Genomic DNA, 22,043 nt, shown 5'->3' with positions numbered 1-22,043 from the left:
AGCAATGTAAGTGAAGTCACCAGTCTGAGTGGATGTACAATAAGCAACTACACATCATTATACTAAGTTAGCCAGTCATTCACCTCTCTTCACTCTATGACTGAGGTTCTCCACACCCTAGTGTCCAGGTTCTTGTGAGGTTGGAGAGGATAGAGTATTTGGAAACTCTTTCTTTGTGTGTGTAATCCAACTGGCCCAGATGTGACATGCTGCATGCTAATGATAGGAATATATTTCATTATGGCTAAAGGATTTAATGGCAAAAATCTGATATCTGAACAACTGAAAATGCCACAATGTGATTTCTGGTGGATGATCAAGTTGTCAATCTAACCAAACAGTCCTGATCACTGAACATTAGAACATAGACTTAGCATAGACTTATAGATGACCTGGAGCTAGTGGGTCTGGCGACAAAATATGTAGCGAGGGCCAGCCGACTAGAGCATACAGGTCGCAGTGGTGGGTGGTATAAGGTGGTTTGGTAACAAAACGGATGGCACTGTGATAGACTGCATCCAGTTTGCTGAGTAGCTTAGGATAGTCAGATCGGTAGGATAGTCAGTTTTACAAGGGTAAGTTTGGCGGCGTGAGTGAAGGAGGCTTTGTTGCGAAATAGAAAGCTGATTCTAGATTTGATTTTTGATTGGAGATGTTTAATAAGAGTCTGGAAGGAGAGTTTACAGTCTAGCCAGACACCTAGGTATTTATAGTTGTCCACATATTCTAGGTCGGAACCGTCCAGGGTGGTGATGCTAGTCGGGCGGGCGGGTGGGGTGCAGGCAGCGAATGGTTGAAAAACATGCATTTGGTTTTACTAGCGTTTAAGAGCAGTTGGAGGCCATGGAAGGAGTGTTGTATGGCATTGAAGCTCGTTTGGAGGTTAGTTAGCACAGTGTCCAAGGAAGGGCCGGAAGTATACAGAATGGTGTCATCTGCGTAGAGGTGGATCAGGGAATCGCCCGCAGCAAGAGCGACATCATTGATATATACAGAGAAAAGAGTCGGCCCGAGAATTGAACCCTGTGGTATCCCCATAGAGACTGCCAGAGGTCTGGACAACATGCCCTCCGATTTGGCACACGGAACTCTGTCTGCAAAGTAGTTGGTGAACCAGGCGATGCAGTCATTGGAAAAACCAAGGCTATTGAGTCTGCCGATAAGAATAAAGTGATTGACAGAGTCAAAAGCCTTGGCCAGGTTGATGAAGACGGCTGCACAGTACTGTCTTTTATCGATGGCGGTTATGATATCGTATAGTACCTTGAGCGTGGCTGAGATGCACCCGTGACCGTCTCGGAAGCCGAATTGCACAGCGGAGAAGGTACGGTGGGAATCAAAATGGTCAGTTATCTGTTTATTAACTTGGCTTTCGAAGACTTTACATAGGCAGGGCAGGATGGATATAGGTCTGTAACAGTTTGGGTCTAGGGTGTCACCCCCTTTGAAGAGGGGGATGACCGCGGCAGCTTTCCAATCTTTAGGGATCTCGGACGATACGAAAGAGAGGTTGAACAGGCTGCTAATAGAGGTTGCAACAATGGCGGTGGATAGTTTTAGAAAGAGAGGGTCCAGATTGTCTAGCCCAGCTGATTTGTATGGGTCCAGGTTTTGCAGCTCTTTCAGAACATCGGCTGTCTGGATTTGGGTGAAGGAGTAGCTGGGGAGGCTTGGGGGAGTAGCTGTGGGGTGGGCAGAGCTGTTGGCCGGGTTGGAGTAGCCAGGAGGAAGGCATGACCAGCCGTTAAGAAATGCTTTTTGAAATGTTCGATTATCATGGATTTATCATTGGTGACCGTGTTACCGAGCCTCAGTGCAGTGGGCAGCTGGGAGGAGGTGCTCTTGTTCTCCATGGACTTTAGTTTCCCAAAACGTTTTGGAGTTATAGCTACAGGATGCAAATTTCTACTTGAAAAAGCTAGCCTTTGCTTTCCTGACTGACTGCTTGTATTGGTTCCTGACCAATGAAGAGAATGAAGAGAATGAAATCTGAGAATGAAATCTGAGAATGAAATCTGAAGCTAGATGGGGGGCGATCAGTTCACAAATGGTGTCCAGGGCAAAGCTGGGAGTGGAGGGGGGTCGATAGCAGGCGGCAACAGTGAGAGACTTATTTCTGGAGAGGTTCATTTTTAAAATTAGAAGTTCAAACTGTTTGGGCATAGACCTGGAAGGTATGACAGAACTTTGCAGGCTCTCTCTGCAGTAGATTGCAATTCCACCCCCTTTGGCAGTTCTATCTTGACGGAAAATGTTGTAGTTGGGTATAGAAATCTCAGAATTGTTGGTGGCCTTCCTAATCCAGGATTCAGACACAGCAAGGACATCAGGGTTGGCGGAGTGTGCTAAAGCAGTGAGTAAAACTGTCACGGCTGGCTGAAGGACTGGACCAAGGTGCAGCATGGTTAGCATACATTTTCTTTATTTAAAAATGACGCCGACAAAACAAAGAACAAAACCAAACCGTGAAGCTTTGGGCTATGTGCCCTGAACAAAGTCAAAATGAACTTCCCACAAAACAGGTGGGGGAAAAGGGTACCTAAGTATGCTTTTCAATCAGAGACAACGATCGACAGCTGTCCCTGATTGAGAACCATACCAGGCCAAGACATAGAAATATCTATGTCTTGGCCTAGTATGGTTCTCAATCAGGGACAGCTGTCTATCGTTGTCTCTGATTGAGAACCATACATAGAAAAAAAGGACATAGAATTCCCACCCTAGTCACACACTGGCCTAACCAAAATAGAGAATAAAAAGCCTCTCTATGGCCAGGGCGTGACAAAAACAAACTTAGGGAGGAGGCTTCTGATTTTGCATGAAACCAAGACATGCATGAAACCAAGGCTTTTTCGATCACAGAAGTCAACAAATGAGGGTGGACGTTGACGTTCCAGGAACCCGCATAGAGCAATGTGGTCTGCTAAACAAGGCATCATTTCAATTAGCTCTATTTTCCTTACAGGCCTCTGCTGGAATGTAATTTAGGGATTAGAAGAATGCATTGTGTCTTTCATAGAGTACATAATGAACACATGGTATGAGACATTTGAGTGACAATCGTTACAGTATGAGGCGCCCTAAATGTAAGACTATGGATATTAGATATATATTAGATATAACGTTAATTTCTAAGCTCTGCTGGGATTGTTGTCCAACATGTGGTTCAAAATAGTTAATTCTGTCATTTTTCGTTTAGTATAGTTTAAGATAGCAAAAACAATATAAATTGAAGCACCAGGAAATCAATATTTCACTCAAGGGGGGTTTTCTGTCAGTGCAGCTGCCAAACCAAACGTTGTTTGAAAGAACTGAACACCAATGAAAAGAGACCGATGTGTTTTCTTTCCATGGTAAAACAGAGAGTGAAAGAGAGCTGGGCCATTCATTAAACTTGTGCTTTTGAAAATATGCATCATACAGAATCAAGCTGAAATAATGAAACACTGCTCTGTATCTATGACATCAAATCAGTGTATTGGTCACATACACGTGTTCAGCAGAAGTTGTTGTGTTTCTAGCTTCGACAGTGCAGTAATATCTAACAAATAATATCTAATAATTTCACAACATATACCTAATACACACAAATCTAAGTAAAGGAATGGAATTAAGAATACAGTATATAAATATATGGACAAGCAATGTCAGAGCGGCATAGACGAAGATGCTGTATAATAGTATAGAATGGAGTATATACATATGAGATAGAAGCTGTTTTTCAGTCTCTCGGTCCCGGCTTTGATGCAGCTGTACTGACCTCGCCTTCTGGATGATAGTGGGGTGAACTGGCAGTGGCTGTTGTCCTTGATTATCTTTTTGGCCTTCCTGTGACATCGGGTGCTGTAGGTGTCCTGGAGGGCAGGTAGTTTGCCCCGGTGATGCGTTGGGCAGACTGCATCATCATCTGGAGAGCCCTGTGGGTACGGGTGATGCAGTTGCCGAACCAGGTAATGATACAACCCAATAGGATGCTCTCAATTGTGCATCTGTAAAAGTTTGTGAGGGTTTTAGGTGCCAAGACAAATTTCTTCAGCCTCCTGAGGTTGTGCCTTCTTCACAACACTGTCTGTGTGGGTGGACTATTTCAGCTTGTCAGTGATGTGTACACCAAGGAACCACCTTCTCCACTGCAGTACCATCGATGTGGATGTGGGGTGCTCCCTCTGCTGTTTCCTGAAGTCCACGATCATCTCCTTTGTTTTGTTGACATTGAGTGAGAGGTTATTTTCCTGGCACCACACTCCCAGAGCCCTCACCTCCTCCCTGTAGGCTGTCTCATCATTGTTGGTAATCAAGCCTACTACTGTTTTGTCATCTGCAAACTTGATGATTGAGTTGGAGGCGTGCTTGGCCACGCAATCATGGGTGAACAGGGAGTACAGGAGGGAGCTGAGCCTTCACCACCTGGGGCATCCCTTTAAAGAAGTCCAGGACCGAGTTGCACAGGGCGGTGTTCAGACCCAGGGCCTCGAGCTTAATGATGAGCTTGGAGGGTACTATGATTTTGAATGCTGAGCTATAGTCAATGAACAGCAATCTTACATAGGTATTTCTCTTGTCCAGATGGGATGGGGCAGTGTGCAGTGTGATGGCGATTGCATCGTCTGTAGATCTATTGGGGCGGTAAGCATGTTGGGTCTAGAGTGACAGGTAAGGTAGAGGTCATATGATCCTTGACTAGTTTCTCAAAGCACTTCATGATGACAGAAGTGAGTGCTACGGGACGATAATCAATGCATTCAGTTACCTTTGCTTTCTTGGGTACAAAAAAAATGGTGGCCATCTTGAAGCATGTGGGGACAGCTGACTTGGATAGGGAGAGATTGAATATGTCTGTAAAGGCAGTTGGTCTGCGCATGCTCTGTTGCGGCTAGGGATGCAGTCTGGGCAGGCAGCCTTGCAAGGATTTATTAACACGCTTAACCTTTTCACACGTACCAACAAATGGGTGTGATCCTTTTACAGTGGTCCCTGCCGTGTACGATCAAACCGGTTTGATTAGAAAGCTTATGTAGAATGTCCAGTTTCGATTGATGCAACAGTCAGTATTTGAGCTAGCCACATTGTGAAAGAAAATGCAATGTTCAGACATTCACTGAAGCTGTCACACCCTGACCATAGTTTGCTTTGTATGTTCTATGTTTTGTTTGGTCAGGGTGTGATCTGAGTAGACAATCTATGTTGGATGTCTTGTTTGTCTGTTTCTGTGTTTGGGTCTGATATGGTTCTCAATCAGAGGCAGGTGTTAGTCATTGTCTCTGATTGGGAGCCATATTTAAGTAGCCTGTTTTGTGTTGGGTTTTGTGGGTGATTGTTCCTGTCTTTGTGTTTGTTACACCAGATAGGGCTGTTTTCGTTTTTTTCAGTTTCTTGTTTTTTGTATGTTGTTCTATTTTCATCTTTACTAAAGATGTATCACAATAACCACGCTGCGTTTTGGTCCGCCTCTCCTTCAACAGAAGAATCCCGTTACAGAATCACCCACCACAACAGGACCAAGCGGCGTGGTGACAGACAGCGGCAGCAGGAGCAGCACGAGGAGTACTGGACATGGGAGGATGAGTTGGATGAAAAAGGACCCTGGGCACAGCCTGGAGAATATCGCCGCCCCAAAGAAGAGCTGGAGGCGGGGAAGGCGGAGAGGCGCTGGTATGAGGAGGCAGCACGGCGGCGTGGTTGGAAGCCCGAGAGTCAGCCCCAAAACCTTCTTGGGGGAGGCACACAGGAAGTGTGGCGAAGCCAGGTAGGAGACCTGCGCCAACTTCCTGTGCTTACCGGGGGCTAGAGAGACCGGGCAGGCACCGTGTTAGGCTGTGAAGCGCACGGTGTCCCCAGTGCAGGTGCATAGCCCGGTGCGGTACATACCAGCTCCGCGTATCGGCCAGGCAAGAGTGGGCATCGAGCCAAGTGCCATGAAGCCGGCTCTACACATCTGGTTTCCAGTGCGTCTCCTTGGGCCGGCTTACATGGCACCAGCCTTGCGCATGGTGTCCCGGTTCGCCTGCATAGCCCAGTGCGGGCTATTCCACCTCGCCGCACTGGCAGGGCGACCGGGAGCATTCAACCAGGTAAGGTTGGGCAGGCTCGGTGCTCAAGAGCTCCAGTGCACCTGCACGGTCCGGTCTATCCAGTACCACCTCCACGCACCAGCCCTCCGGTGGCAGCCCCCCGCACCAGGCTGTCTCTCCGTCTCATCCCTACAGGTGCTCCCGCCTCGCCAGTGCTGCCGGAGCCTCCCTCCTCTCCAGCGCTGCCGGAGTCTCCCGCTTGTCCGGCACTGGAGAAAGAGAGCCCACAGTCCTTGGTAGCGAGCCGCGATGGTGGCACTGTGTTAGCCTCAAGGCAAACAAAGAAGGAGTTTAGCTTGTCCGGAAGCACGACATCGGTGTCCTCGACGTGGCTGGTTTTCTGAGCCGTTGAATTTGCCTGTTTGATTGTCTTGCAGATGGAATAACTACACTGTTTGTATTCTGCCATATTCCCAGTCACCTTACCATCGTTAAATGTGGTGGTTTGCGCTTTCAGTTTTGAGCGAATGCTGCCATCTGTCCATGGTTTCTGGTTGGAGTAGGTTTTAATAGTCACAGCGCGTACAACATCTCATATACAATATTATTCTCGGAAGTTACCTGGAACATATTCCAGTCCACGTGGTAAAAACAATCTTGAAGCGTAGATTCTGATTGGTCAGACCAGCGTTGAATAATCCTTAGAACGGGAACTTGCTGTTTGAGTTTCTGCCTATAGGAAGGGAGGAGTGAAATGGAGTCGTGGTCAGATTTGCCAGGGGGGGAGGGCTTGTAGGCATCACGGAAGTTGGAGTAGCAGTGGTCGAGTGTTTTAGCAGTGCGAGTACTACAACTTGGACGTGTTGATAGAACTCAAGGAGCCTTTTCCTCAAATTTGCTTTGTTAAAATCCCCAGCTGCAATAAATATGGCCTCAGGATATGTGGTTTCCAATATGCATAAAGTCCAGTGAAGTTCTTTGAGGGCCGTCGTGGTATCAGCTTGAGGGGGGATATACACAGCTGTGACTATAACCAAAGAAAATTCTCTTGAAGATAATACGGTCGGCATTTGATTGTCAGGTATTCTTGGTCGGGTGAACAAAGGGACTTGAGTTCCTGTATGTTATCATAATTACATCATGAGTCATTAATCATTAAACATATACCCCTGCTCTTATTCTTCCCGGAGAGATATTTATTCCTGTCTGTGCGATGAACTGAGAACCCAACTGGCTGGGCCGACACAGACAGTATTTCCCTAGAGAGCCATGTTTCGATGAAACAGAATATGTTACAATCCCTGATGTATCTCTGGAAAGAAATCCTCGCCCTGGCTTTGTCAAGTTTATTTTCCAGAAATTGAACATCAGCGAGTAATATTACTCGGAAACGGTGGGTGGTACGCGCCTTCTTTGTCGGACTTGAAGACCACTCCTAGTACCTCTCCTCCGCCGGCGTTGTTTTGGGTCGGCCTCTGGATTCCGTTCAATTACCCTGGGGGGTGAGACCAAAGGATCCACTTTGGGAAAGTCTTATTGCTGGTCGTAATGCCGGTAGTACTGGTGAGTTACCGTCGGTCTGATATCCAACTGTCACACCCTGACCTTAGATATCTCTGTTTTCTATATATTTTGGTTAGGTCAGGGTGTGACTAGGGAGGGTACTCTAGGTTTTTGTATGTCTAGGGTTTTTTGTATGTCTAGGGTTTTGTATGTCTAGGGGCATGTCTGAACAAAACGTAACACGAATCTAAATACAAACACTACAAAACAAAGAACGTAACAAAAACCGAAACAGCCTATACTAGAGTAAACTAATACAGGAACAAGGACAATCACCCACAACACACACAAAGAATATGGCTGCCTAAATATGGTTCCCAATCAGAGACAACGATAAACACCTGCCTCTGATTGAGAACCACTTCAGACAGCCATAGACTTAACTAGAACACCCCACTAAGCTACAAACCCAATACCAACACACCACATACAAAAACTCCATGACACACCCTGGCCTGACCAAATAAATGAAGATAAACACAAAATACCTCGACCAGGGCGTGACAGAACCCCCCTAAGGTGCGGACTCCCGGACGCACCTCAAAACAATAGGGAGGGTCCGGGTGGGCGTCTGTCCATGGTGGCGGCTCCGGCGCGGGACGTGGACCCCACTCAATCACTGTCTTAGTCCCTCCTCCTCGCGTCCTTGGATAGTCCACCCTCGCCGCCGACCATGGCCTAGTAGTCCTCACCCAGAACCCCACTGGACTGAGGAGCAGACCGGGACTGAGGGGCAGCTCGGGACCGAGGCAGCTCGGGACTGAGGGGAAGCTCGGGACTGAGGGGAAGCTCGGGACAGAGGGCCAGCTCGGGACAGAGGGGCAGCTCGGGACAGAGGGGAAGCTCGAGACAGAGGGGCAGCTCGGGACTGAGGGGAAGCTCGGCACTGAGAGGAAGCTCGGCACTGAGGGGAAGCTCGGGACTGAGGGGCAGCTCGGGACAGAGGGGCAGCTCGGGACAGAGGGGAAGCTCGGACTGAGGGGAAGCTCGGGACTGAGGGGAAGCTCAGCACTGAGAGGAAGCTCAGCACTGAGAGGAAGCTCAGGCAGGTAGTTGGATCCGGCAGATCCTGGCTGGCTGGCGGATCTGGAAGAGTCTGGATGACTGGCGGATCTGGAAGAGTCTGGTTGACTGGAAGATCTGGAAGAGTCTGGTTGACTAGCAGATCTGGAAGAGTCTGGTTGACTAGCAGATCTGGAAGAGTCTGGCTGACTGGCAGATCTGGAAGAGTCTGGTTGACTAGCAGATCTGGAAGAGTCTGGCTGACTGGCAGATCTGGAAGAATCTGGCTGACTGGCAAATCTGGGAAAGTCTGGTTGACTGGCGGATCCTGGCAGACTGACGGATCTGGCTGCTCCATGCTGACTGGCGGCTCTGGCTGCTCCACACTGACTGGCGGCTCTGGCTGCTCCATGTAGGCTGACAGCTCTGGCGGCTTCTTACAAACTGGCAGCTCTGGCAGCTCCGTGCACACTGGCAGCTCCGTGCAGACTGGCAGCTCCTTGCAGACAGGAAGCTCCTTGCAGACTGGCAGCTCCTTGCAGACTGGCAGTTCTGGCTGCTTCATGCAGACTGGCAGCTCTGGCTGCTTCATGCAGACTGGCAGCTCTGGCTGCTCCATACAGACTGGCAGCTCCGTGCAGGCACACTGGAGCTCTTGAGCACCAAGCCTGCCCAACCTTACCTGGTTGAACACTCCCGGTTGCTCTGCCAGTGCTGCAAGGTGGAATAGCCCGCACTGGGCTATGCAGGCGAACCGGTGACACCGAGCGTAAGGCTGGTGCCATGTAAGCCGGCCCAAGGAGATGCACTGGGGGCCAGATGTGTAGAGCCGGCTTCATGGTATATGGCTCGACACTCAATCTAGCCCGGCCAATACGCGGAGCTGGAATAGAATGCACCGGGCTAATAGAATGCACCGGGCTATTTCTTGTGAGCCACCCCCCAAGAAATTTTTGGGGCTGACTCCCGGGCTTCCAACCGCGTCGCCGCGCTGCCTCCTCATACCTGAACAATCACCCACGACACACACAAAGAATATGGCTGCCGAAATATGGTTCCCAATCAGTGACAACGATAAACACCTGCCTCTGATTGAGAACCACTTCAGACAGCCATAGACTTAACTAGAACACCCCACTAAGCTACAAACCCAATACCAACACCACACATACAAAAACCCCATGCCACACCCTGGCCTGACCAAATAAATGAAGATAAACACAAAATACCTCGACCAGGGCGTGTCACGTTCTTTCAAAATCGAACCCATAAGCAGACCAGGACAAGGAGAGTAGGAAGAAGGTGAGTATTTATTTACAAGTGAATATGAATGGGTAGATATATCCAGGTGGCGTAGCGGGCAGCGGTGGTGAGTTGATGGGAGTAAATAGGTGGATCCAATGGGATAGCGGAATTCTCCGACGACCAGGCGGGAATGGGGTAAATGATCCGGGTGAGTAACTGAAGACAAAACAAACGGAGGTAAGTTTAAGGCAAGCAATACGTAAAAAACAACAAATCAAATTCTATCTAACTTGAGGCTGATACTATGGCACGACATACTGTTCATGGCTAACGATCCGGCAGGGAATGGATGTCAAGTCAGAGCTTTTGAAGGGGAGAGGTGGTGATCAGGACAGGTGTGCAGATTACTGATGGGATACAGGTGCGGGTGAACATCGATCTCCCAACAAGCTAATTCGCCCGGCAACCAGACAGGGTGCGTTCCAGGACACCGGAAACACACTCCAGGACAGAAACACAGGCAAACACAGACTCAGGAAGCGGGATTCGTGACAGGGCGTGACATTGGTCACACTCATACGATGATCGTGACACCAATATCTGTATGTAATAACACAAAAACACAAAAACATGTCTGGTCTAATAACGTATAAAAAAAGAAAAAACTGCAATGTTTCCTAAGAACTAGAAGCAAGGTAGCCCACTCTGTTGGCACCATTTTTCTGATAAATGACATATCATAATTGCGATGATCCCATGACAGTAATTGTAAAAAAAAAAAAGATATATTGAGTTGAGGGAAGTTCAAAGTCCCGTGCTGTGATCTGAGCAGAACCGGAAAGAGTTTTCCTCTCTGGGAAGGTCAATTCCAGGTGGAGTTTTAGGTGTAAATTTACTGACAACAAATATCTTTCAGATCTCTCTCTCTCATCTACAAACTTAACTGCCTCCCCATCAGCAGAAAAATATATGTTCTCACATACAATCTTTCCACAACATTACCAAAGGGCTTTAAAGCACATCCCAAACTAAATGATTTACTCAGAATGAGACGAGGCACCCAGAAAACAGCTTAACTGTCAGAGTCTATCTAGAAGATAGCGAAGGAGTCAGGCTCAGGACACAGGTAAGAGTTTTTTTTTAAAACACTGTATTTACACAATCCAAGAACGTAACAAAAATCCCGTTATCAAGCAAGGACAAAACAGGATAGAACTCCAACACACGAAAGACAATCACGCACAAACAGAAAGAGAAACCAGAGGGTTCAATAAGGAACATAATTATGAGATGGGAACCAGGTGTGTAAACAGACAAAACAAAAGTAAAAATGAAACATGGATCGGCGGCAGCTAGAAAGTCGGTGACGTCGACCGCCGAACGCCGCCTGAACAAGGAGAGGGAACAACTTCGGTGGAAGTTGTGACACTAACTGAATTTCCAGCGGAGACAGCCGCAGCTTTGAGTCATTGGCACAGTTGGCCGGTTGCCATGGGTGCATGCCAGAAGGCAGATATTACAAGACTGACCAACTTTTTCCTACAGAGATATTTGGTTGGAAAGAACAGACAGGGACGTACAGGCAGCTCAGCTGGGTGGGCAAGGGGCTAGGTGCAGCTGGAGCTCACAGTCAATAAACACACAATGCATGCATACCCAGAGATGTGAATACACATGCACACACACACACACTTGCACTCACCTACACGAGCTCACACTCACATGTACACACACATACAGTGGGGAGAACAAGTATTTGATACACTGACGCTTTTGAAGGTTTTCCTACTTACAAAGCACGTAGAGGTCTGTCATTTTCATCATAGGTACACTTCAATTGTGAGAGACGGAATCTAAAACAAAAATCCAGAAAATCACATTGTATGCTGTCCTAACATTAAAAAAAAGTGAATTTCAACGTGGAGGTAACGATCACCACGTTGGAATGGTGAATTTCGACTAGACCAGCTAGAATACAGCGCGAGCTGATTATGGCAACTTGGTATGAATTTGAACAATTATTCACTAAAGAAGTAGTGATACCTCGTAGACATCAAGTTATCAGCTGCAGCTGTAAAAGTACATGGCCTAGGAAAGGACAAACAATCTCCTAAGAATGACAGGGCACTGTAACATATCCGCTCTACAACACTACGACCAGAAAGATCCAGCTAATTATAGAAATTTGAGAAATGGAGCATTTGGCTAAATGTAGTGCTATTTCTGCCTCCCGTGTTTCAGAACCGGATAGAATCAGTCATTATTAATATATTGAGCGAGGACACAGAGTCAGCTGACTTAAATTTGAGTAGATTGACTAGCAATAATTATCTCTCATGTTTCCACAAGAGTAGACCAATGGTGTATGTCTTTGTCTTTTCTCCGGCTTGGGCGACGGAAGTCTCTCTGTACTTTCGTTCGAGTTCAGCTTTGAGTGGCATATCCCGTATGATTGATGAGGATCTCCATATTGCAAATGTACAGTCTCTTACTAGACTTCTGCAGGTGTTATTCCACCAGATGGCGACTGGCTGTATATTGCAAATGGACAAAACATCACCAAATCGACATGGCCGTTTCTCGTAAACGGAAAAGGCTTCGAAGAAGAAACTCTATCAAATGTACTTTTAGCCCAGAAACCAGATGGCATCGAGGCTTCAACGCTCTATGAGTTAATGCACATTTTCTGGGATTAAAGGTTGACATCGGTAATACTGTACTGATTTGGCCACTTCACGTCAAAGTATATAAAGTGTAAGGAAAAATGAACCAGCCATGTATCTATCATAATATGAGAAATCGTACAACGTCCGTTTGATGATGGTTAATCATATGTGTGGGTTTTTTCCAAAAAAGTTATAGATCCAGTTGCGGCGTATTAAGGTGGTTTTCTACATCATTTCTGGAATTTTCTGTACTCAAACACAGTCAATGTGGAGTGACACAGTGTGGGGCTTACAGACACACAGAGCCTGCAATAATTACCTGTGTTCAAACCATCAAAGAAACTTTATAAACCTGTCCTAGAGCTTAAGTCGGTAGTGCACAGTGAATTATGTGGAACTAGAAGGTTCTCAGGCTGAGAAACTGTCACGCCCTGACCTTAGAGAGCTTTTTATGTCTCTATTTTGATTTAGTCAGGGTGTGATTTGGGTGAGCATTCTATGTTCTTTTTTCTATGTTTTGTATTTCTTTGTTTTGGCCGGGTATGGTTCCCAATCAGGGACCGCTGACTATCGTTGTCTCTGATTGGGAACCATACTTAGGTAGCTTTTTCCCACCTATGTTTTGTGGGTAGTTGTTTTCTGTTTAGTGTTTTGCACCTGACAGAACTGTTTCAGTTTTGTTTATTCACCTTGTCATTTTTGTTTCAGTGTTCTGTTTAATTAATAAAAGTTATGAACACTTACCACGCTGTGCTTTGGTCCGATTCCTCCTAATCCGACGACGACATCCGTTACAGAAACAGCCTCATCCATTTGCAATAATTTCAATTAATTTCTAACGTTGCGAAAAGTCCCAGAATCACAAGACTAGGTGCATTGAAACTGCCGCGGCCCATAGAGACAGACCCTAAAGTTTCTGTCCGATAGTTCTTTCAGGGACACTGAAGCAACACCCGTAAAAAGTGAATTTCAGCACTAATTAAGGTCGCTGCTAGGGCTCCGAATGACCTATCGAGCCGAACCTCAGAATTCGGGGTCGCCTCAGTTAGGCCTACACATAATGTAAGAACTGGACCCGCAGCTAGAATGCAACTACGTGTTTTATTTATTTTTTTAACAGTGAAAACATGGTGTTTTCTTCTAACAATAACATTGACATCTCTCAACACAGGAATACATTTCCTGCTCCCCTAACTTCAACCTGATGCCTTTTGTGGGTTATGATTGCCATATCAAACTGTCTTCAATGACAATCCATCAGGTCACTATGAGGATTACCTGTGTTGATTTTAAGATTCCCGGAGCAAACAGAAGTGGTTTAAATTGACCCTAAAGATGGTTTTGATTTCACAACCTACAGTTAGTGAAAAACAATGCATTCCACCTTCTGTAAATCAGTTCGTTCTCAACGTTAAGACTTGAAACTCAGGATTATGTAAAAGCCTGCCCTAATGTGTTTACTTTCAGCTTCCTGTGACAACCAGAAGGACCTTAAATTGGGGTCATAGGGGCTATTTCGAAAGGGTTAAAAAGGTCATCTATGTTAAACTTAATTTGTGTGATTAGGCAACCCTCATGAACCGGGTAAATATTAGAAAACCATGCTTTTATCTGGGTTTTTTGCCCTTTTTGGAAGACTTACAAGTTCCATGTAGGTAGTGCTAAGTATCCATGTGTAGTCTGAATTTAAAATATTTAAAATATTTCCAGATTATGGTTGGGGGGCATCCGAAGAGCCACATTTGTGAAGAGCAGCCGTCTCTGACGTTTTTGGGGTAAGATATTGACATCCAGAAAGGTAATAGCACATGGCCCAAAATGAAGACTGACCTCTAGTGGTAAAGATCCGAAAGTAATAAAAATTAAAAACATTTTATTTTTTTATTCTATTTGAAAACAAAATGTGTTCTTATTTTGTGTAAGTATGGGTACACTTATGATAATCTTGCCAATCTCAATTGACTGGATAATTGTCTCATCCAATTTAACAAGTTAAATTGTTGAATATACCTTTTCAGGTTCTTCCAATTAAATTTGATATTTTTTAAGTTTTATTAACCTAGATAATGCAACGCTCTCAGGTAAATTAAGGTTAATTCCCAAATAGCCTATACAGGTTTGATTTATCATTAACATTCATTAAATCAGTAAAATTTGCTTTTGAAAAGATCATTCAGGACTACCCAGTTATGTATGAAGTACCTACTCCAGCGGAAATCCCATGTGACTTCGGCCTTAGAGACATGTGAACCTGGTGATGAATGTACCCTAACATTTAAACTACTGTTCACACTTAAAATATTCCAGACAATCTCAATTGATTGGATATCATCGTCTCATTCACTTTAATAAGTTAAATTGTCAAACATACCTTTTCAGGTCCTTCCAATTAAATTAGATATTTTGAACTTTTCCATATTAACCCAGATGAACCAAACCTCTCAGGTTAATTACAGTTTAATTCCCAGATAGCCTATCCAGGTATGATTAATCGTTATCATTGATTAATCAATATGTTTTTGGAAAATCCATTCATGTCCAACTCCCACATTACTGATACAGTACTGATAGTTCATTAATGTCTATAAATAGATTAAAATCATCTTTGCAGCTTCCAACGAATTCCAAACCCAAACTTTGAACTAAAAATGGAACATTTCTTCGATCAATTTTTCAAATAATGTGCAAGCTAATTAGCGAACCACCACCCATAAAAGGATTGATCTCTGACCTCAGAAGCGATACCAACCCTAACTATGCCATGAGAGGAAAAACAGCAGAAATTGTGAACAAAACTCTTCAAAATCAACCATCGAACGCAGGCTTTGTAACGGTTCTCTCCACTTTAGCGCTTATGTATCACCATCAAAGATGGGCATCGGTCCAATCCCACAGTGCACAGCTGAAGCACATGCAAGACATGAAGGGACAGGTCGAGAGAACCGAGAAACTATTGACAAAAGCAGGAAATGAAAACATCCTGCTAGCCGAGGAACAGCGTTTGAAATCGGAACAATTAAAAGTAATGGCAAATACTTATGACAATGAACGAGCACAAACTCTTCAACAAAATTGTTCTCTCCAGGAACAACTCAATTTCGCCAAAACTAAATACGATGTAGTCCACTCCAAACTAGATAAGTCTGTCAAATTATCTACGAACAGGAGCGTGCAATTTGATAACATGCAGGCAGTTTTGTTGACCGTTACTCAAAGTAACAATGTTCTACTCCAAATGCTGCAGACCAAAGACGATCCGTTAATGAACACAATGACTAAGTTGGATGACAAATCAGCAGAACTCTTTGAAGTTGCTGACCGAATGAATGATGGGAGAACTCAGGTGATGAAGATGGAAATATTGATTTTTAACTTCTTGGTGCACCCATCCCGTTAGCGGGATCATTTTCGTCAACATCTGCTGAATTGCAGAGCGCCAAATTCAAATTAAATTACTAAAAATATTTAATTTTCATGAAATCACAAGTGCAATATAGCAAAACACAGCTGAGCTTGTTGTTAATCCACCTGGCACGTCAGATTTCAAAAAAGCTTTACAGCTAAAGCAAACCAAGCGTTTATGTAAGGACATCTCTCTCAACAGACAAAACATTACAAACAGCTAGCAGCAAAGTAAATTGGTCACGAAAGTCAGAAAAGCAATAAAATGAATTGCTTACCTTTGATGATCTTCAGATGTTTGCACTCACGAGACTCCCAGTTACACAATAAGAATTCCTTTTGTTCCAAAAAGATTGTTTTTAAATCCAAAATACCTCCATTTGGTTGGCGTGTTTTGTTGAGTAATTCACAGGCTCGAGTGGCCACGACAGGGCAGATGAAAATTCCAAATAGTATCCGTAAAGTTCGTAGAAACATGTCAAACGTTTTTTATAATCAATCCTCGGGTTGTTTTTACAATAAATAATCAATAATATTTCAACCAGACCGTAGCTTTTTCAATAGGAGAGAGAGAGAAAATGTCTGCTCCAAGCTGTTGCGAATGCAAAACTCTGCTGGCACCCAGCCATCCACTGACGCGATGTGATCGTTCTCGCTTATTTTTCAGAATAAAAGGCTGAAACCATGTCTAAAGACTGTTTACACCATGTAGAAGACATATGGAAAGGAATCTGGTTGATATCCCTTTAAATGGAGGGAAGGCATGCAATGGAACAGGGAGATTTCAAAACAAGAGGAACTTCCTAGTTGGATTTTCCTCAGGCTTTCGCCTGCAATATCAGTGCTGTTATACTCACAGACAATATTTTGACAGTTTTGGAAACTTTAGAGTCTTTTCTATCCTAATCTGACAATTATATGCATGTTCTAGTTTCTGGGAAATAGGCAGTTCATTTTGGGTACGTTTTTCATCCAAACATCAAAGTACTGCCCCCCACACTCAACAGGCTAAGCAAGCGGAGGAAATCTAATCACTGAATCTCTCGCTCTGTACTCAAAACCTCTATCTGCAAACAATGACAGATAAGTTTGAGACCGAAAGGAGCAAGTGCGACACTCATGTGTCCAAATCAGTACTCTAAGCACTCAAGTGGCCTCTGAAATACAGCAGAATACCACCCTTAGCTATAATCTGGTGGAGCACGGTACTCAAAGGAGTGAAGACGATAGAATGTTTCAGACTTTGCCTCCCTTGTCCCTCAGTCTTCTCCTCTTGGCCATTCGGCAATGAGTAATGTTGCACCTCTTCGCCAACTCCTCTTGGCCTTTCGGCCCCAATTTCCCCACAGGATGAAGCCAATCCTCTCCGCCCGCTTGGCGCGGAACACCTTGACAAGCTTCCCCACCTTTGACCCCTTTCCAGGTCAGCCAAATGATACTGAGACATTCCTAGCTGACATAGAGGACACATTGGATGGCTACCCGGACACTACGGGTTCTGACAGGCTTTACCTGTGTCGAATAGACACGTGACAAGGTTAATTTGTCTACAACAGCAACACATGCTAAACGACTACACTAAACCTGCCACCGCTTTGAAATTAGAATTCAGTGGTTCTGCGACTCACAAACACAATAGCTCACTGACAAACGAAATAGCTCACTGGCTAACACTGTCACACACCCACAAGCTTACTATCATGGGCTTCGTTCAGCTTACTTTGGCCTACTCACTGAAACAGGAATGGAATAGATGTTACCATTCAAACAAATGTTTCTGTCGAACATGTATCTACTTGGGCCCTGCAGCCCATGTTGTCTTGCCTACCTACCAACTCAGAGAGTTTGCAAGCACAGCTTTTGAGGCATCAAAAGCTCACAACGCTAAGATCCCTGGCCACTCAGTTTTGACCAGGAGCACTCACTCCAGTTAGAGGGTGCATTATCAGGTATTGGAGCGTTGAGAGATGACACACAACAACGTTTCTACCACAAAACCAATGACCACTGCGGTCTAAAATAACTGTAAAGTAAGTCGTCATCGAAACAACTACCGCTACAATCGACATGTTCACTACGTTCCTGCACCCAACCCACACAAAGTGTCAGAGCACATGGTTAATAAAGAGTTAAAGGATGATTAAAACGTAGACCAATGTTCTGTAGAAGTTCCACTACATGAAGAACTAAAGCGAGAAAAATTTGAAAAAAGGCTCAAATATAATATTCACAAGTCCTAGACGTGGAATTGCCGGACAGCAGGTCCGCAGGAATTAACACCCTTAGCAAGGACATTAAAAATCACATTTCTGACCGCTATCACTCGAGACATTATCCAGGGCCTGCTTGATCAAGGAACAAGCCCACAGGCCTTGTCTATAGACTCTGAAACAAAGGTTGCAAAGAAAAAGGTCAAAAGCTTTGTTAATTAAAGGCAAGCACACTCAAAATCTGAAAAGTCGCTCTGCTTTCACCATGAACAGAAATGGCACATCACGTCATTGTGAACGACCACTCCATTTTGTAGGGAATATGTCCATTAAACGCGACTCTAAATGTCCATACCTGGAAAAAGTCCAAAAGGGCTTTGAAGCCAACTAAACGTTGGTTAAAATTGGGAACGATGTGACACTACACGTCAAGGTTTCACTCAGACTACAGTGGTTCCTCCTTTAAAAGTTGTGAGCTTACACCACGGGACTTAGAGGTACCCAGCGTAACGGCTTCATTGCTCCAGACCACCGCAAGGGGGAGTTAAAGCACTCATTATGTATTTTGGTCCCAGTGTTTTTATATGACCAATCATAGCGAGTGGTTCCAATGACGAATTTCAAGCGAGCCACCTGTCCCTGGTGACTTTCTTCAGCAGAGATGGTTGACAAAACATTACGGTGGAAGCAAATGTAAGTAATTATAACGTCATAACGAGTCAAGAAAAAAAAAGTACAATTGAGAGGAATATGTTAATTAAAAATAAGTTACAGGTCTGTAAGAGCCAGAAATCTTGCTTGTTTGTAGGTGACCAAATACTTATTTTCCACCATACTTTGCAAATAAATTCAAAAAATCTTTTGCAAATAAATTCATAAAATCCTACAATGTCATTTTCTGGATTTTTTTTCCTAATTTTGTCTGTCATAGTTGAAGTGTACATATGATGAAAATTACAGGCCTCTCTCAACTTTTTAACTGGGAGAACTTGCACAATTGGTGGCTGACTAAATACTTTTTTGCCCCACTGTATATGCATATTATTATTAGTATTGTATAGAAAACACTCTGACGTTTCTAAAACAGTTTGAGTTATGTCTGTGAGTATAACTCATATAAGCAGGCAAAAACCTGAGAAATTCCACTTCCTGTTCTTTTTCAGATCTTCATCAAAGCTCTCATTGAAATTACAGCGAGATACTGTATGGATGTTTTTTCACTTCCTACGCCTTCCACTAGATGTCAACCATCAATAGAAGTTTGTCTGATGACTCTAATGTGAAGGGGGGTCGAATGACACAGAAAATAGTCACCACTACTACGAGTTGACCATGCATTCACTATGTGCGTTCACAGGGGAAGCACCTGCGTTCCACCGCTCATTTGAAGTCATTCTAATTCTCTGGTTGGAACGTTATTCAAGATATATGTAAACAACATTCTAAAGATTGATTCAGTACATCGTTTGACATGTTTCTACTGACTGTTACGGAACTTTTTGACAGTTCGTCACCTTATAGTGGATGCGCTTTGTGACTTTGGAATTATTTACCAAACGCGCTAAACAAAGTAGCTAATTGGACATAAATAACGGACATTTTCGAACAAATCAAGCATTTATTGTGGACCTGGGACCCTAGGACTGATTTCTGATGAAGTTCATCAAAGGTAAGGAAACATTTATCATGTTTTTTCTGGTTTCTGTTGACTCCAACATGGCGGCGTCTCAGATTATTGCATGTGTTGCTTTTTCCGTAAAAAATGTTGAAATCTGACACAGCGGTTGCATTAAGGAGAGGTACATCTATAATTCTATTTGTATAACTTGTATTATCATCTACATTTATGATGAGTATTTCTGTTGAAACAATATGGCTATGCAAAATCACTTGAAGTTTTTGGAACTAGTGAATTTAAATAGCCAATGTAAACTCAATTTTTTTTATATAAATATGAACAAAACATGCATGTATTGTGTAACATGAAGTCCTATGAGTGTCATCTGATGAAGATAATTCAAGGTTAGTGATTAATTTTATCTTTATTTCTGGTTTTTGTGAATGCTATATTTCGCTGGAAAATGGCTGTGCTTATTGTGGTTTGGTGGAGACCTAACATAATCGTTTGTAAGTGCTTTCGCTGAAAAGCCTATTTGAAATCGGACACTTTGGTGGGATTAACAACAAGTTTACCTTTAAAATTATATAAGACATGTCTGTTTTAGGAATTGTAATTATGAGATTTCTGTGGTTTGCATTTGGTGCCCTCTATTTTCACTGGTAGTTGTCATATCTATCCTGGTATTGGGATTGCAGCCATAACAAGTTAAAACCTGTTAGGGAAATGACGTGCCGCTAGCAGGGCACCTCGACAACATCTGGTGAAATTGCAGAGCGCGAAATACAGTGTTCTGTAGAGCATTACAGTATTATAAATATTTAACTTTCATAAAATCACAAGTGTAATACATCAAAATAAAGCTTAACTTCTTGTTAATCCAGTCACTGTCAGATTTCAAAAAGGCTTTACGGCGAAAAGCAAACCATGCAATTATCTGAGGACAGTGCCCAGCACAGAAAACCATACAAACATTTTCCAGCCAAGTAGGTTAGTCACGAAAGTCAGAAATGGCAATAAAAGTAATCACTTACCTTTGATGATCTTCATATGGTTGCACCCACAAGACTCCATGTTGCACAATAAATGTTTGTTTTGTTCGATAAAGTCCCTCTTTAAGTCTAAAAACCTCAATTTTGGGTCGAAGATGGCATTTTGTTCAGTAATCCATTGGCTCAAAGGCGGTCACAACAGGCAGATGGAAAATCCAAATAGTACCTGTAAAGTTCAAAGAAACATGTCAAACGATGTTTATAATCAATCCTCAGGTTGGTTGTTGTCTAAATAATCAATAATATTTCAACCCGACAATAGCATTGTCAATATAAAGGAAAAACAACGAAAGGCGCAATCTAGGTCGCGCGCACCAAACAGCTCTGGGACTTTCCACTGTCCACTCATTCAAAGTGGTCATTCTCCCTCATTGTTCAGAATAAAAGCCTGAAACAATGTCTAAAGACTGTTCACATCTAGTGGAAGCCATAGGGAACGCAATCTTGGACATATCCCTTTATATGGTGGATAGGCTTTCAATGGAAAAACACCCATTTCAAAATAATGGCACTTCCTAGATGGATTTTCCTCAGGTTTTCGCCTGCCATATCAGTTCTTTTATAATCACAGACATTATTTTAACAGTTTTGGAAACCTTGGAGTGTTTTCTATCCAAATATATATATATCCTAGATTCTGGGCCTGAGTAACAGGCAGTTTACATTGGGCACCTCATTCATCCAAACTACTCAATACTGACCCCGGTCCCAGAAAGGTTAAAAGGGGCGAATTTCAACGTGGAGGTGACGATCACCATGTTGGAATGGTGAATTTCGACTAGACCAGCCAGAATACAGCGCGAGCTGATTATGGCAACTTGGTATGAACTTTGAACAATTATTCACTAAAGAAGAAGTGATACCTCCTAGACGTTGAGTTCAGTTGCAGCTGTAAACGTATGTGGCCTAGGAAAGGACAGACAATCTCCTAAGAATTACAGGGTACTGTAACATATCCACTCTACAACACTACGATCAGAAAGATTCTTCAAAGGACAATGGAAATCTCTGCTGGGAAAACCAGTCTTCCATCTTCGACCCATCTATCGAAGCGTTGCTCAGAGTAAATATATATCTTGCATTTTCCTTTTCCGAATGGGTGGTTATTAGAATTCATAAGATTCTGTATTTACGGTAGCATAGCTTCTCACGGTCCGATAGAGACCCAGTCCCTTTGTCCCTCAGTCGACCCGCTCTTTCATTCAAACCCAACCCCCTTTCTTTGTGTAACCAGCCGTCATATCAGGTTAACCCACTAGGGGCTTTTCATGACA

Source organism: Oncorhynchus masou, chromosome 29 (assembly GCF_036934945.1).
Source record: "Oncorhynchus masou masou isolate Uvic2021 chromosome 29, UVic_Omas_1.1, whole genome shotgun sequence".
Lineage (NCBI taxonomy): Eukaryota > Metazoa > Chordata > Actinopteri > Salmoniformes > Salmonidae > Oncorhynchus > Oncorhynchus masou.
This window is presented reverse-complemented; position numbering follows the sequence as displayed.